Raw genomic sequence first — 14,918 nt, 5'->3', positions numbered from 1 at the left:
GAGACATTGCAGGCAGTCTATTACTTTTTGTAAGGGCTGATCTTTGAGGCAAACAAAACATTACTGGCACTGTTCAGAATGTTAAGAACAATGAAGTCCTTCTTCTCATTTACTTACTATGTAACTTACTGAGCACCAAAGTGTACAAGATGCTACATACTAATACAATGGAAGGGAACAGTGTTTCTTGCCTTTACAGTGAATATTTTAAGAAGAACAAAATAGAATAATAGTACATTAATTTCCAAGTGGTGAAAATACCTCTATATTATGCGTAGTATTATATATCTATATCTTTATACTACAGTAGTGATTTGAGGACACATCATTTCACTCACACCTTTCCATAGTGGAGCCAAGCTAACTGGCTGAAAATTTCACCTAAGAAAGCTTTTCTCAAGAAAGCCAACTCAAGTATGCACAATAGAAACAAATTTTTGAAAGGATTCAAACTGTCTTTCCTTAAAAGCACTCTGACTAAATGATTCATAACCGAAAAACTAATGAATGTACAGTATGAAAAGCAAGGCTGTTACACCCCCTTTGACTGGGGAGGAATGTTACTGACGTTTAACAGGTGTGTGGATCAGGCATCATGCCTTGAGTTTTCCCATCTATTACCATTTAATATCCTGTAATCCTATTATGCCTATTGTAAAGGCTACCATGTACACTGAAGTAGGTACCTCAGGAAGTTAACTGAAGGTATTCATCAGTAATAATTACTCGGTGGTGGTTTCATTCAAGCAAGACTTTTATGAATCCCAACTGTATCCTCTCCAAAAGGGCAGCTCTCAAGATCCCTACGTATACTAATTTAATAATCAGGTAATCTAGGTCTTCATCCAAGTCAATGATAAAAATATTTAACAAAATAGTTCCAAAGTATTTCACCTCACCACTAACAAGCTCTTTGGAAGTTAGTACTTAATTCATTAATTACTAATTTTGGAGAATAGGTGTTCTATTATATAAACCACATCTAGCTCTTCAGCAAAGTTTCATGAAAGAAGATCATATGCCTTGTTGAAATCAAGACCTCCCATGGTTAAAGTAGCCTACTGGGCCCACGGTAAACATTCTATACCATGCTATCCACAAATGTCAAGGCAGAAGTTCAGTTCACACACCATCTCAATGGGTGAGCTAAGACAAGAAACCAGTTCTTTTCACAAACCCTATTATTTTTTAAATGAATTCATGCATTATTTAATGGCATCATCTTTCCCTACTTCCTCAAGCCTTAAAAAAACTAAGAAACTATCTTGACTCTTATCTCATACCTCATCAGCAAATCCAGTCAGCTCCACCTTCAGAATAAACCTGCAATCTGACAATTCTCACCTCCTCCACTAAGACCACCTGCCCACTCCACCATCACAACCCGCCCAGACCAGACTGCAGCAGCCTCCTCCCTGGTCTTCATACTTTCACTCCTGCCACTCTACAGTCCATTCCCCATACCGTGGCCAGAGGGACATTGTTGGGTTTTCTTTTTCTCAGTTTTGAAACAACAGAATTACAGTAAAGTGCAGTACAAAGAAATGTTTGTTTTCCCCAAACCACCTGAGAGTTAGCTGCCAACATGATGTTCCATCATCTTCAAATGCTAAAAACAAGGATGGTCTAGATAACTACAAGAAAATGATCAAGATCAGAAAATTGAGCCTGACAGATTACTATGGCTCAATCCTCACACTCCACCCGCACCACCCCCTACACATGGTGGAGACAACGGGCGACTCCCCATGCAGTCTGCTCCCCCCTTTGCACACTCGCCTAACTGACTGAGCTGCAGCATCCCGCACCAGGCCACCAGGTCAAAGAGATCCCCTCTTCACCCTGCTTGGGCTCTGACTCTTCCAGGCCCTCACAACATGGACACTCTGTCCCAGGCCACCCTTCTCATCCCACCTGGGTCCAAATAAGCTGCTTGGGGCCAACAGCTCCCCACACCCCCTCCTCACACTGTGAGTACCCACCTTGTTATGCATCACATAATGGCTTTAGGTCATAATTGTCGAGGAGGAAGGGGAAAAGATTTATCACTTTTAAATGGACTTAGGTTATTTCAATCCTTTGCTCAAAATCTTCCAAGAGCCTTTTAATCTTTCTCAGAATAAAATCCAAACTCAACTCCATGGTCTACTAGGTCCTATAAATCTGTCCCCTACCTCCTTACATCACTTGGTCTCATATATGCGTGCTGGCCTTTATTCTGTTCTCAAGTACACTAAACCCTTTCTTACCTCAGGATCTTTGCACTGTATGTTCTCCTTGAAAGCTCCTCCACTCCCCAAATCTTCAAGGTCTTGGTTCACACCTCATTTCTAGAGGTTTTCTCCCAGTTCCCTCCTCATCCACCATCCCCACACTCCCTACCTATCCCCTTGCCTTTATTTTCTCTAAAGCACTTATGACTGGTATGATATATCTATTTATTTATAACCCACAAGAACAGAACAATTTCTGTTTATTGTGTATCCCCATACCTAGAACAATACCTGAACATCTGCATGATGCCTGAATTCTTCAAGAACACATCTTGGTGACACAAAGTAATCAATCATAATGCCATCTTACATCTAAATGTTATATGTGAAGATGCCAGAAATGGCTGTGTAATTTTAAGATATTAATGTTGACACTGCATGGTGCTTTGAAGTATACTATTATTTGCAGTAATACTGAGCAGTATCTATGTTGTTTATTTTCTCTCTTTCACAAACGAGGCACAGAAAAGTGCAATGATCTGCCCAACACTGAAGAGCCAATGATTGACAAGATCACGACTAGAATTTGAGCCCTCCAAGTTTACTATTAATTGCACCAGGCAAGCCCCTCTGCGTGTACACCCTCATAATCCCCAACATCCTTTACTTTCACCTTCCAGAATTACGGGAATATTTCAAAAGAACAGCTAGAGGTGCAGAAATACTATAATTTTCAACCCTACCTACAAATGTGTGTCTTACTAAAAGCATAATACACGCACTGACTACAGATCTATTACACAACAGCTTCATTTTTATGAAGAGTTGATAATGGGATTTTTAGCACCATATCCTAGGACTCAGGAAACTACAGCCCACCACCTGCTTTTCTTATATGTAAGCTAAAAATGGTTTTTATATTTTTAAATGGTTGCAGGAGGAAAAAAAAATCAAAAGAATAATATTTCATGACACCTGAAAATTATATGTAATTCAAAGTTCAGTGTCCATAAATAAAGTCTGATTCCAACACCACCACACTCATTCATTTTTTTACTGTCCATGGCTGCTTTTGCACTACAATCACAGGGTTAAGTAGTTGCAACAGAGATGTGGCCAGAAAAACCAAAAGTACTATCTGGTACTTCACAGAAAAAGGTTGTCAACCACTGCCACAGTCTCCTGATTTTTCATCTCTCCCCAGCATCCTGACCTTCAAGAAATGTTCCTTTTCCCTGCCAAATCCGGGTAAAGTTTTTCCCATCGCACCTGATGCTTCTCCCATCACTCTGCATTCATTCTGACATGTATAATTGTCTGTTATATATCTGACTCCCCCACTAGATTACAAAATGCTAGAGGAAGAGGCCCACATCTGCTTGTTCATTATTGTATCCCTGGTGTTTAGCAATGCCCATTTATACTAGGTGCCCAATACTTGCTGAATGAATGGAAGACAGAGGCACTAAATTTGAAGGAGCGAATTTAAGGAACTCTCAAACATACAAGTTTCTTCTAGAAGATACCAGAAATACAGATTGCCTGACTTTCCAAAGGAGCCACACAAATGACTCTATCTACCCCTGGCTCATTCCAGTCATAAACCACAACATCATACAAAATGGACTGGGATCATATAGGGGATTGGGTGTGAGGAGTGGGGAGCTTTAAATTAACCTGCAGTCCAGCAGTAAAAGGTATTAACAGCAACAACAACAAAGGATGACACAGGGCCCCAAGCTCAGATATGAGCTTACATGATACTGATCACAGAACGGGCTGCTTCCCAGTTTCAACCACCCCCTCCAAAGTTTTCTTTACTCCCACACTGCCTGAATCTTTATATATTTCACCATGTCATACCGCCTGTTAGTCATCTAATTTATTCACTCACCTTACAAGAAATCTCTTCTTAAAATACAAATAGATTTGAAAAGCTAAAAAAATAGCAAAACTTCATGCATTAACAAAAAAACCCCCAAAACTAGATTTTTCTGGTTTCAACAGAAAAGACGTTAATCAATGGACTAAAACAGTATCTCTACAGATTTACACTTTAAATCCTTGGTAACCACAAATAACAATAAGAAATGCAAAATAAATGTAGTTTAAGGTAAATGGATATTACACAATTACTTTGGATTATACTTCACATGATATTACACAATAAATTTCAGATGTGTCAGAAAGTTAAATATAAAGAATAATCCATAAAAACAAAACCTTTTTTTTGCACTTAATTTTGTTTTGTTTTGTTTGCGGTACGCGGGCCTCTCACTGTTGTGGCCTCTCCCGTTGCGGAGCACAGGCTCCGGACGCACAGGCTCAACGGCCGTGGCTCACGGGCCCAGCCGCTCCGCGGTATGTGGGATCTTCCCAGACCGGGGCACGAACCCATGTCCCCTGCATCGGCAGGCGGACTCTCAACCACTGCGCCACCAGGGAAGCCCCAAAACCTTTTTTTTAAATACATCTTCACTGGAGTATAATTGCTTCACAATACTTTGTTAGTTTCCGTTGCACAACAAAGAGAATCAGCCATATGCATACACATGTTCCCATATACCCTCCCTCTTGAGCCTCCCTCCCATCCTCCCTAGCCCACCCTTCCAGGTCATCACAAAGCACCCAGCCCTGTGCTATGCTGCTGCTTCCCACCAGCCAACTATTTTACATTCAGTAATATATATATGTCAATGCTACTCTTACTTAGCCCCAGCTTCGCCCTCCCACCCCATGTCAAGTCCATTTTCTATGTGTACTTCTTTATTCCTCCCTGCCACTAAGTACATCATGACAATTTTTTTTTAGGTTCCATATATACGCATTAGCATACAGTATTTGTTTTTCTCTTTCTGACTTCAATCCGTATGACAGACTCTAGGTCCATCCACCTCACTACAAGTTAACTCAATTTCATTTCTTTTTATGGCTGAGTAATGTTCCATCGTATGTATGTGCCACATCTTCTTTATCCATTTGTCTGTCGATGGACACTTAGGTTGCTTCCATGTCCTGGCTATTGTAAATAGTGCTGCAGTGAACACTGTGCTACATGTCTCTTTCTGAATTATGGTTTTCTCAGGGTATATGCCCAGTAGTGGGATTGCTGCGTCTTATGGTAGTTCTATTTGTAGTTTTTTAAGGAACCTCCATACTTGTTCATAGTTGTTCAATTTACATTCCCACCAACAGTGCAGGAGGGTTCCCTTTTCACCACACCCTTTCCAGTATTTATTGTTTCTAGATTTTTTGATGATGGCCATTCTGAACAGCATGAGGTGATACCTCATTGTAGTTTTGATTTGCATTTCTCTAATAATTAGTGATGTTGAGCATCTTTTCATGTGCCTCTTGGCCATCTGTATGTCTTGGTGAAATGTCTAGGTCTTCTGCCCATTTTTTAACTGGATTGTTTGTTTTGATATTGAGCTCCATATATTTTCGTATATTTTGGAGATGAATCCTTTGTCTGTTGTTTTATTTGCAAATATTTTCTCCCATTCTGAGGGTTGTCTTTTTGTCTTGTTTACTGTTTCCTTTGCTGTGCAAAAGCTTTTAAGTTTAATTAAGTCCCATTTGTTTATTTTTGTTTTTATTTCCATTACTCTAGGAGGTGGGTCACAAAAGATCTTGCTGTGGTTTATGTCAAAGAGTGTTCTTCCTATGTTTTCCTCTAAGAGTTTTATAGTATCTGGTCTTACATTTAAGTCTTTAATCCATTTGGAGTTTATTTTTGTGTATGGTGTTGGGTAGTGTTCCAATTTCATTCTTTTACATGTAGCTGTCCAGTTTTCCCAGCACCACTTACTAAAGAGGCTGCCTTTTCTCCATCGTACGTTCTTGCCTCCTTTGTCATAAATTAAGTGCCCATATGTGCGTGGGTTTATCTCTGGGCATTCTATCCTGTACCACTGATCTATCTTTCTGTTTTTGTGCCAGTACCATACTGTCTTGATTACTGTCGCTTTATGGTATAGTTTGAAGTCGGGGAGCTTGATTCCTCCAACTCCGTTTTTCTTTCTCAAGATTGCTTTGGCTATTCGGGGTCTTTTGTGTTTCCATACGAATTGTAAAATTTTTTCTTCTAATTCTGTGAAGAATGCCATTGGTAGTTTGATAGGGATTGCACTGAATCTATAGATTGCTTTGGGTAGTATAGTCATTTTCACAATATTGATTCTTCCAATCCAAGAAAACAAAATCTTGATCCAGAAAGCATACTCTAGCTTTGGAGAGAAAAATTCATTACCACAGAACGAACAGAAGAAAGTTAAATGAGTTCTGACATGTAAAACTTAAGTCTTTAAATTTAGAGTTCATTCATTCAACAACTATTTAAAATGCACATAACATTCTAAGCACTGATGTAGGCCCTGAATTTTCAGAATGTTTGAATAGAGCACACAAGGCCCCTGATCTCACAGAGCTAAAGTCTAGTAGGGAGATGAGCAAAAAGCACAAAAGGCAATGGAAACTTCCTGTAAGCACTAAAGAGGAAAAGACACACTGCTCCAAGAGAACACAACCGAGGAGGCACTGTAGATGGGATGGTCATGAAAAAATTCTCTGAGGCACAACATCAAAGCCGATGGCTTAAGGAAGAACAAGAAACCAGCCAAATGAAGAGTAGGGAAAACAGCAGCACAAGGCCACAGGCAGCCAAGAGTCCAGGGCCACCGTGAATGAGAAAATGAAACAAGGGCAAGTGATGAAAGATGGTATTTTAAAGTACTAAGAAGCGCACGTATTCCTACACAATACATCATTACATGGGAAAAGTATGTTCTTCACAGCCACCTACGTTTATCCACCTAACAAAACTAAATCAAACATGAAGCCAAAAGTTGCCAGGGAGGAGGAAGGGGAAGTACATACATACTATCAACAGAACTGTACATTAGTTTGCTCTTTTTAAAGACAATCTAAATGTAAGCTTTTATGTACAGAATGGACAAACAAGGACCTACTTATAACACAGATAATTACATTCAACATCCTATGATCAACTGTAAAGGAAAAGAATATTTTAAAAAGGATGTATAGGGCTTCCCTGGTGGCGCAGTGGTTAAGAATCCGCCTGCCAATGCAGGGGACACGCGTTCGAGCCCTGGTCTGGGAAGATCCCACATGCCACAGAGCAACTAAGCCCATGTGCCACAACTACTGAGCCTGTGCTCTAGAGCCTGTGAGCCACAACTACTGCGCCTGCAAGCCACGACTCCTGAAGCCTGGGCGCCTAGAGCCCACGCTCTGCAACAAGAGATGCTACCGCAATGAGAAGCCCACACACAGCAACAAAGACCCAACACAGCCAAAAATAAATAAATAAATAAAAATAAATTTTAAATAAACAAATAAAAAGGATGTATACATGTATAACTGAATAACTTTGCTGGACAGCAGAAATTAACAGAACATTGTACATCAACTAAACTGCAATTTTATTTTTGTAAAGATTAAAAAAAAGTCTTCTATTGAATTTTTAAAGACTTCTTAAAGTCTTTTATTGAATTTTTGTTACAATATTGCTGCTTCCTTTTTTTTATGTTTTTTGGGGGTTTTTTTGGCCATGACGCAGGTAGGATCCCAGCTACCCGACCCGGGATTGAACTCACAACCCCCTGCCCTGCCTCCCCCCCCACACTGGAAGGCAAAGTCTTAACCACTGGACAGCCAGGGAACTCCCAAAGTTCAATTAAAAAAGAAAAACCCGATAAAAATAAAGACAATCTAAAAATAAATAGTAGAAACTATAGCATTGCTCTTACCTTTAGACTCAATAGACTCTTATTTACCAAAAATTAACTCTTCCTCCTCTCAGAACTAACTGCACAAAAGATATCTGCCGAAGGGACGTTTATAAAATAAAAAATAAGAAACCACCAAAAGGCCTACAAATATGTAACTATATCAATTGTGATGCATTAAGTTTACATCAGAAAGATGAGTATAGATTAAATAATACCTAAAATGTTTACTTTATCAAGTAATAAATAATGACATTTAGTTTGTATATATGGACAAAATGCAAAATGTATATATTGTTAAATTTTTTAACTTGAAGTCACAAATAATTAACATTTTGTAATCACTAGCTGCTCTGCTCAGGATTATTTATGTTCAGTCGTGTCTATTTTAATTCAAAAGATACAGAAAAGAACAAAAAGTATTGTTAACAAAGATTCATTCCGGCTTTTCAGAATTAACAACTGCTAATATTACAAAAAATAGCTAAATTAACCCTTTAAAACAAACTCAAGTCCCAATTTCCTCTGCTACTTCCAAACAGCAGTAACTTTCTGATGTAACCCTGCCAGTCCATTTTCATAAAGTTTTACAAGAGACAGAGAAACAGAGAGAGAATATACACATATCCATCAACAATACATAGTACTGAGTTGTTGGAAAACTTCACAAAGGTGCTACACTTTTGTGTCAGGTATCAAACTTTCTGATGCAGTGCTGTGTGTATAGCTGATAAAAATACCAACAGATCTACAGCATTTACACAGCATTACAATAATCATGGAAATATAACCCATACTGATGAACACAGATTTTTCCCAATTTTTTCTATCACACAGTTCTACAGTTTGTTTTCTTAAAAAGTATAAACTTATTTTTACTAAGTTAAATAACATTACTTACTAACTAGATGATTATTAAACTTCTAATAAAGCAAGGCAAATAAAAATAATTTCCACTCTTCCGGCTCCTCGCTTCCAAGATGACCAAGAAAATAAGGAACAATGGTCGTGCCAAAAAGGGCCGTGGCCATGTGCAGCCTATTCGCTGTACCAACTGTACCCGTTGCATGCCCAAGAATAAGGCCATTAAGAAGTTCGTCATTCGGAACATCGTAGAGGCCGCAGCCGTCAGGGACATTTCCGAAGCGAGTGTTTTCGACGCCTATGTGCTTCCCAAGCTGTATGTGAAAGTGCATTACTGCGTGAGTTGTGCCATTCACAGCAAGGTAGTCAAGCATTGTTCTCGGGAAGTCCAGAAGGACCGAACACCTCCACCCCGATTTAGACCTGCTGGTGCTGCCCTACGACCTCCACCAAAGCCCATGTAAGGAGCAAAGTTCTTAAAGACTAAAGAAATACTGTCCCCTGGAAAGACAATAAAATGGAAATTATACTTTTAAAAAAATAAATAATTCCCCAAATCACCACTGATTACTAGCTTCTACCAACTAATAAACCAAATAACTGCAGTAATGCTCAGTTTTTAAATACAACTATAAACTAATCATCCAACTATCAAAAATCAATCACGGCTTTAAAATGAACAATGCATATCACATAAAAAGAAAATCTATATTAATTTTTCTAATTAAAAAGCAAACATTGGGGGCTTCCCTGGTAGTGCAGTGGTTGAGAGAGTCCGCCTGCCGATGCAGGGAACACGGGTTCGTGCCCCGGTCTGGGAAGATCCCACATGCCGCGGAGCGGCTGGGCCCGTGAGCCATGGCCGCTGAACCTGTGCTCCGCAACGGGAGAGGCCACGGCGGTGAGAGGCCCGCGTACCGCAAAAAAAAAAAAAAAAAGAAAATTCCACCTGTTAATGCAGGGGACACGGTTCAATCCCTGGTCCGGGAAGATCCCACATGCCACAGAGCAACTAGCCCATGTGCCACAACTACTGAGCCTGCGCTCCAGAGATCATCAGCCACAACTACTGAGCCCATGTGCCACAACTACTGAAGCCCGCGCACCTAGAGCCTGTGCTTCGCAACAAGAGAAGTCACCACAATGAGAAGCCTGCTCACCCCAACGAAGAGTAGCCCCCGCTCACCACAGCTAGAGAAAGCCCGCACGCAGCAACTAAGACCCAATGCAGCAATAAATAAATAAATAAATAAGCAAGCAAGAAAGCATATATTAAAGACATAAGCACAAAATGTTTATTTGTGGAAAAAAATCTAATGTACCTTGTTGATGACTTATACTATTTCTCCTGCAATTTTCTTAAAACTACATTCAGATATTGATTTGTTGCCATCTACTGGTTAAAATCATATTTCAATAATGTTATTCCACCTCAAATATTCACTACAGTCAAAAATATCTTAGCAGGGACTTCCCTGGTGGTCCAGTGGTTAAGAATCTGCCTTCCGGGCTTCCCTGATCGCACAGTGGTTGAGAGTCCGCCTGCCGATGCAGGGGACACAGGTTCGTGGCCCAGTCTGGGAAGATCCCACACGCTGCGGAGCGGCTAGGCCCGTGAGCCATGGCCACTGAGCCTGCGCCTCCAGAGCCTGTGCTCCACAACGGGAGAGGCCACAACAGTGAGAGGCCCGCATACCGAAAAAAAAAAGAAAGAAAGAAAGAATCTGCCTTCCAATGCAGGGGACGTAGGTTTGATCCCTGGTAGGGGAACTAAGATCCCACATGCTGCAGGGCAACTAAGCCCATGCACCACAACTACTGAGCCCACGTGCCACAACTAGAGAAGCCCTCGTGCCACAACGAAAGATCCTGCATGCCGCAACGAAAGATCCCACGTGCTGCAACTAAGACCCAATGCAGCCAAATAAATAAATTTAAAAAATTTTTTTAAATCTTAGTAGTGTTCTTTGTACTTTTATAAAACTACTGTGATGAATTCAGCTTTGGAAAAGTTTTTTTTTGTTTTTTTTTTGTGGTACGTGCGCCTCTCACTGCTGTGGCCTCTCCCGTTGCGGAGCACAGGCTCCGGACGCGCAGGCTCAGCGGCCATGGCTCACGGGCCCAGCCGCTCCGCGGCATGTGGGATCTTCCCGGACCAGGGCACGAACCCGTGTCCCCTGCATCGGCGGGCGGACTCTCAACCACTGTGCCACCAGGGAAGCCCTGGAGAAGTTTTTAAAGCTGTATCATGAGTTAATTGTATCTTGAGTTCTAACAATATCCTCACATAAAATTTTCATTCATGTGTTAAGACTGTTTTAAAACTAAAATACAATGGTAATTTGTGAGAACTATAAAAATCTTTATTTAATTAAAATACTTTTGGAATTTTTTTCTTTAAAATTCAAATGTTTACACGCCCCTATTTTCTAGAATATTGGAGCTAAAGAATTCAGGATATTTCCACCTTTTTACAGCTGAGTTGTTAGAATAAGGATCCAAAAAAAAAAAATCCATATACCACATTTGTTTATTTTGCACTTTAAGTTACTTTTACTCTACAGAAGTCCCTCCCCTCTCCTTCTTCCCTTTTTTTATTATTTTTTTCTCCTTCACTTTTTTTTTACACAATTATTGTTGAAAGAAAAAGCCAGTTGTCCCACTGCACTGCTTTTTAAAACCACCCTTTTAGCGACCCAGATTAAAAAGCATAACAAACAAATGTAACACATGGACTTATTTTTGGATCCCAATTCTAACAAATCAACTGTAAAATGACTAAGTACCTGTGGAAATGTGTATATAGATTGGGTTTTAGATGACAACAAAGAATTTTATTAATTCTGTTGGATATAATATGGCACTGTGATTATGCACAAAAAGATGTACAAATCTTGTAGACACTGCTATGAACTGAATTGTATCCCCTCTCCCCAGCCCAAAATTCATGCACTGAAGTCTTAAACCAACAATGTGATAGTATTTGGAGATGGGGCCTTTGGTAAGTAATTAGGTTTAGATGACATTATGAGGGTAGGGCCCTTATGATGGGATTAGTGCCCTTATAAGAAGATATATCAGAGAATTTAATTTACTCTCTCTCCAAGTGAGAACTCTGCCAGAAAGCTGTCTGCAAACCAGGAGGATGGCCCTCACAAGAACCCGACCTTGCTGGCAACATGATCTCAGACATCTAGCCTCCGGAACTGTGAGAAAATAAATTTCTGTTGTTCATGCCACCCAGTCTATGGTATTTTCTTGTGGCAGCCCATGCTGAAACAGTCATGCATATGGAAGTATGTAGAAGTGAAATAATGTATCCTATATATGCTTTAAAACGTATTCACAAAAAGGGAAAAAAATAGAAGAAATGGAGCAAAACTAATAATTTTTTAATTTAGGTGACAGGTGCTGGGGATTTAATATGCTATTGGCTCAACTTCTAAGTTTCAAATTTCTCGTAACTAAAAAAAAAAACTTTAAAAAAGAAATAAGAAAATGCTTTTCAATGTAATTCCTACAACTGAAACCTGAAAATGCTTTAAGATAAACACAGTACTCATCTGAAATTATTATGAGGCAAAAATAAAAGTTGACTTGAAACTTTATCTTTGAATAAATTTGGGGAAAATTGTTACAGGATTTTTTTAAATAATCTGTCTCACCTAAGAGTCACAAGTTAAAAGCACTGACCTTAACTGTTCATGTTCTAATTATGTAACTTGTCCAAATTATTTACCTGCTTAAATGTCAATTACAAAAGAGAAATCATAATTTTGGTATTCTTTTGTAAACAGAGGTTTTCATTATTGTTGAAATACTTTTAAATTACTGATTTTTTCCTTTAGAAGTTAACTTTAACTCTTATTGATTATAATTTTCAAAATACATATTATTCTCAGATTTCAAGTAGACAACATAGTAATCTGAAAATAATAAGCTTTGCTTCTTTCTAATTTGTATACGTTTTGTTTAGTTTTTATATCTGACTGCACCAACATTTACAGAATTAACACCAAGCAACAATGAGGGAGAACTGTCAACCAATCTAGTTCCTGATTTTAATGGGAATGGCAATATACATAACATTTACCATGATCAAGACTATCATTAAGACTGATTTTTTTTTTTTTTTTTTTTTTTTTTTTTGCGGTACGCGGGTCTCTCACTGTTGTGGCCTCTCCCGTTGCGGAGCACAGGCTCCGGACGCACGGGCTCAGCGGCCATGGCTCACGGGCCCAGCCACTTCGCGGCATGTGGGATCTTCTCGGACCAGGGCACGAACCCGCATCCCCTGCATCGACAGACGGACTCTCAACCACTGCGCCACCAGGGAAGCCCTGATTTTTTTTTTTTTTAATGATTTTAAGGAAAGGTCTTTCTATTCCTATTTCCTATTTTACAAACGGTTTTCAACAAAGACATTCAAACTTGCTCCTTTGATCCATTTTTGCATTAATTAGTCATGGAAATCCTGTTCTCACACAAAGACCAATAAGTATAATTTTATCTTTTATGATAACTCTGGGTCATCATTATAAATAATATTTAATGTTCTGTGCCCAAAAAACATTTCCTCAGGAATTTTAAATACAGGTATACAGGGCCATTTTTTCTTTTAGTAAAGATCCCAGGCTAGGTTTGGCATTGTTAGATGTCTGTTTCAATCACCTGCTTCATTTCACAAGTATTTACTGGTCATGTACTGTGATCTAGGTACTATGCATCAAGAATAGGAGAATATGATGAGATTAATAGACAGTTCTCATCTTCAAGAAGCTCACACCATCACATTGTGCTAAATACTGTAACAAAATGCTGAAGGAAGAAATATCATCAAACTGAGATTTCCAGAAAAATTCAGTAATAACTGAGTCTTGAATGCTGAGTGACACTGTTCATTCAAAGCAGGGCCCAAATAAAACATACACAAATTAGAAAGAAGCAAAGCTGATTATGTTCAGATGGTATATTTTCAAGGACTTCTGTGGCCCCTGAGAATACTACTAAAATACTGTTTGCTTTCTTCCACTGATGGTGCAATAATAATGGTGGGTAAAAGTGCTGGTGCCTTAGCAGGAATCAAAGCAATGATCCCTACCTGTACCAGTCAGTGTATACTTCACCACTATCTTAAAAAAAAAAGGGGGGGGGGTGCTTTTCACTTAAGAAGGGCCTTAATGAGGAAGTAAAATTTATTTTTACTAATCTCCATGCTTATACTTTAAAAATTCTGTGTAACAAAATGCACATAAAAACTACTGCTGCCCACCAAAATATGATACCTCTCTCAAGAAAAAGCACTCGGACAACTGAGTTGTGAGCTGAACGAGCCACTTTTTTCATGAAACATCATTTTTACTTGAAAGAACATATATACAAATTATGCTTACTCAGACTTGGGTATATGGCAGACATTTTCTTAAAAATGAGTGAAGAGAACCTATCAATTAAAGAAAAACAGATGAAAGTATTTGTTGCTGATGATAAAATTTAAGGTTGCAAGAGAATATTAGAAATCTATAAAACTTATACCTGCCACCCTAAGTGTGACCAGTCTCAATAATTAAACACTTTCTGATAAGATGTTAACAAGTGTTAATTTTGATTACTGTATGTGTCAACATTTGGAAGATCTGCATAACTCGGTAAGCTAATATTTTCCAAATGATATTACATAATCATGTATGGAGGGAAAAGTCATTTAAATTGCAAGAAAATCAACAGATTTTAAAGCAACAGTTATGTTAAAGTCCATCAATATGGGTTCAGATTCCACAATACAACCTTTCTTCTACCAACCTTCCTTCTAACATTTGCCAAGTTTTAGTGTAGTAATAAAAAATATCCACAATTATGTGAGAAGGCTATAAAAACACTGTTCTCCTAACAGTAAATCTATCCAAGGCCAGATTTCCTTCATATATACTTCAACGCAGCGGTCCCCAACCTTTTTGGCACCAGAGACGGTGTCTTCATGGAAGACAATTTTTCCACGGATGGGGTGGGGGGAGGGGGATGGTTCGGACGGTAATGTGAGCAATGGTTCAGGAGGTAATGCAAGCAATGGGGAGCGCGATGGGGAACGGCA

General features: G+C 39.1%; 1 protein-coding gene and 1 pseudogene across 3 annotated transcripts in view; one reads left to right on the top strand and one right to left on the bottom strand.

Moving 5' to 3' along the window:
- SRPK2 (SRSF protein kinase 2) overlaps positions 1-14,918 on the bottom strand; it is a 224,331-nt gene that overhangs the window by 172,587 nt on the left and 36,826 nt on the right. The gene's annotated exons all lie outside the window — the stretch shown is intronic.
- LOC132430605 (small ribosomal subunit protein eS26 pseudogene) lies at positions 8,905-9,528 on the top strand (annotated as a pseudogene).

The sequence above is a fragment of the Delphinus delphis genome, chromosome 9 (assembly GCF_949987515.2).
Source record: "Delphinus delphis chromosome 9, mDelDel1.2, whole genome shotgun sequence".
Classification (NCBI taxonomy): Eukaryota; Metazoa; Chordata; class Mammalia; order Artiodactyla; family Delphinidae; genus Delphinus; species Delphinus delphis.
Note: the sequence above shows the minus strand (reverse complement) of the source record. Positions and strands in the feature narration are given on the sequence as shown.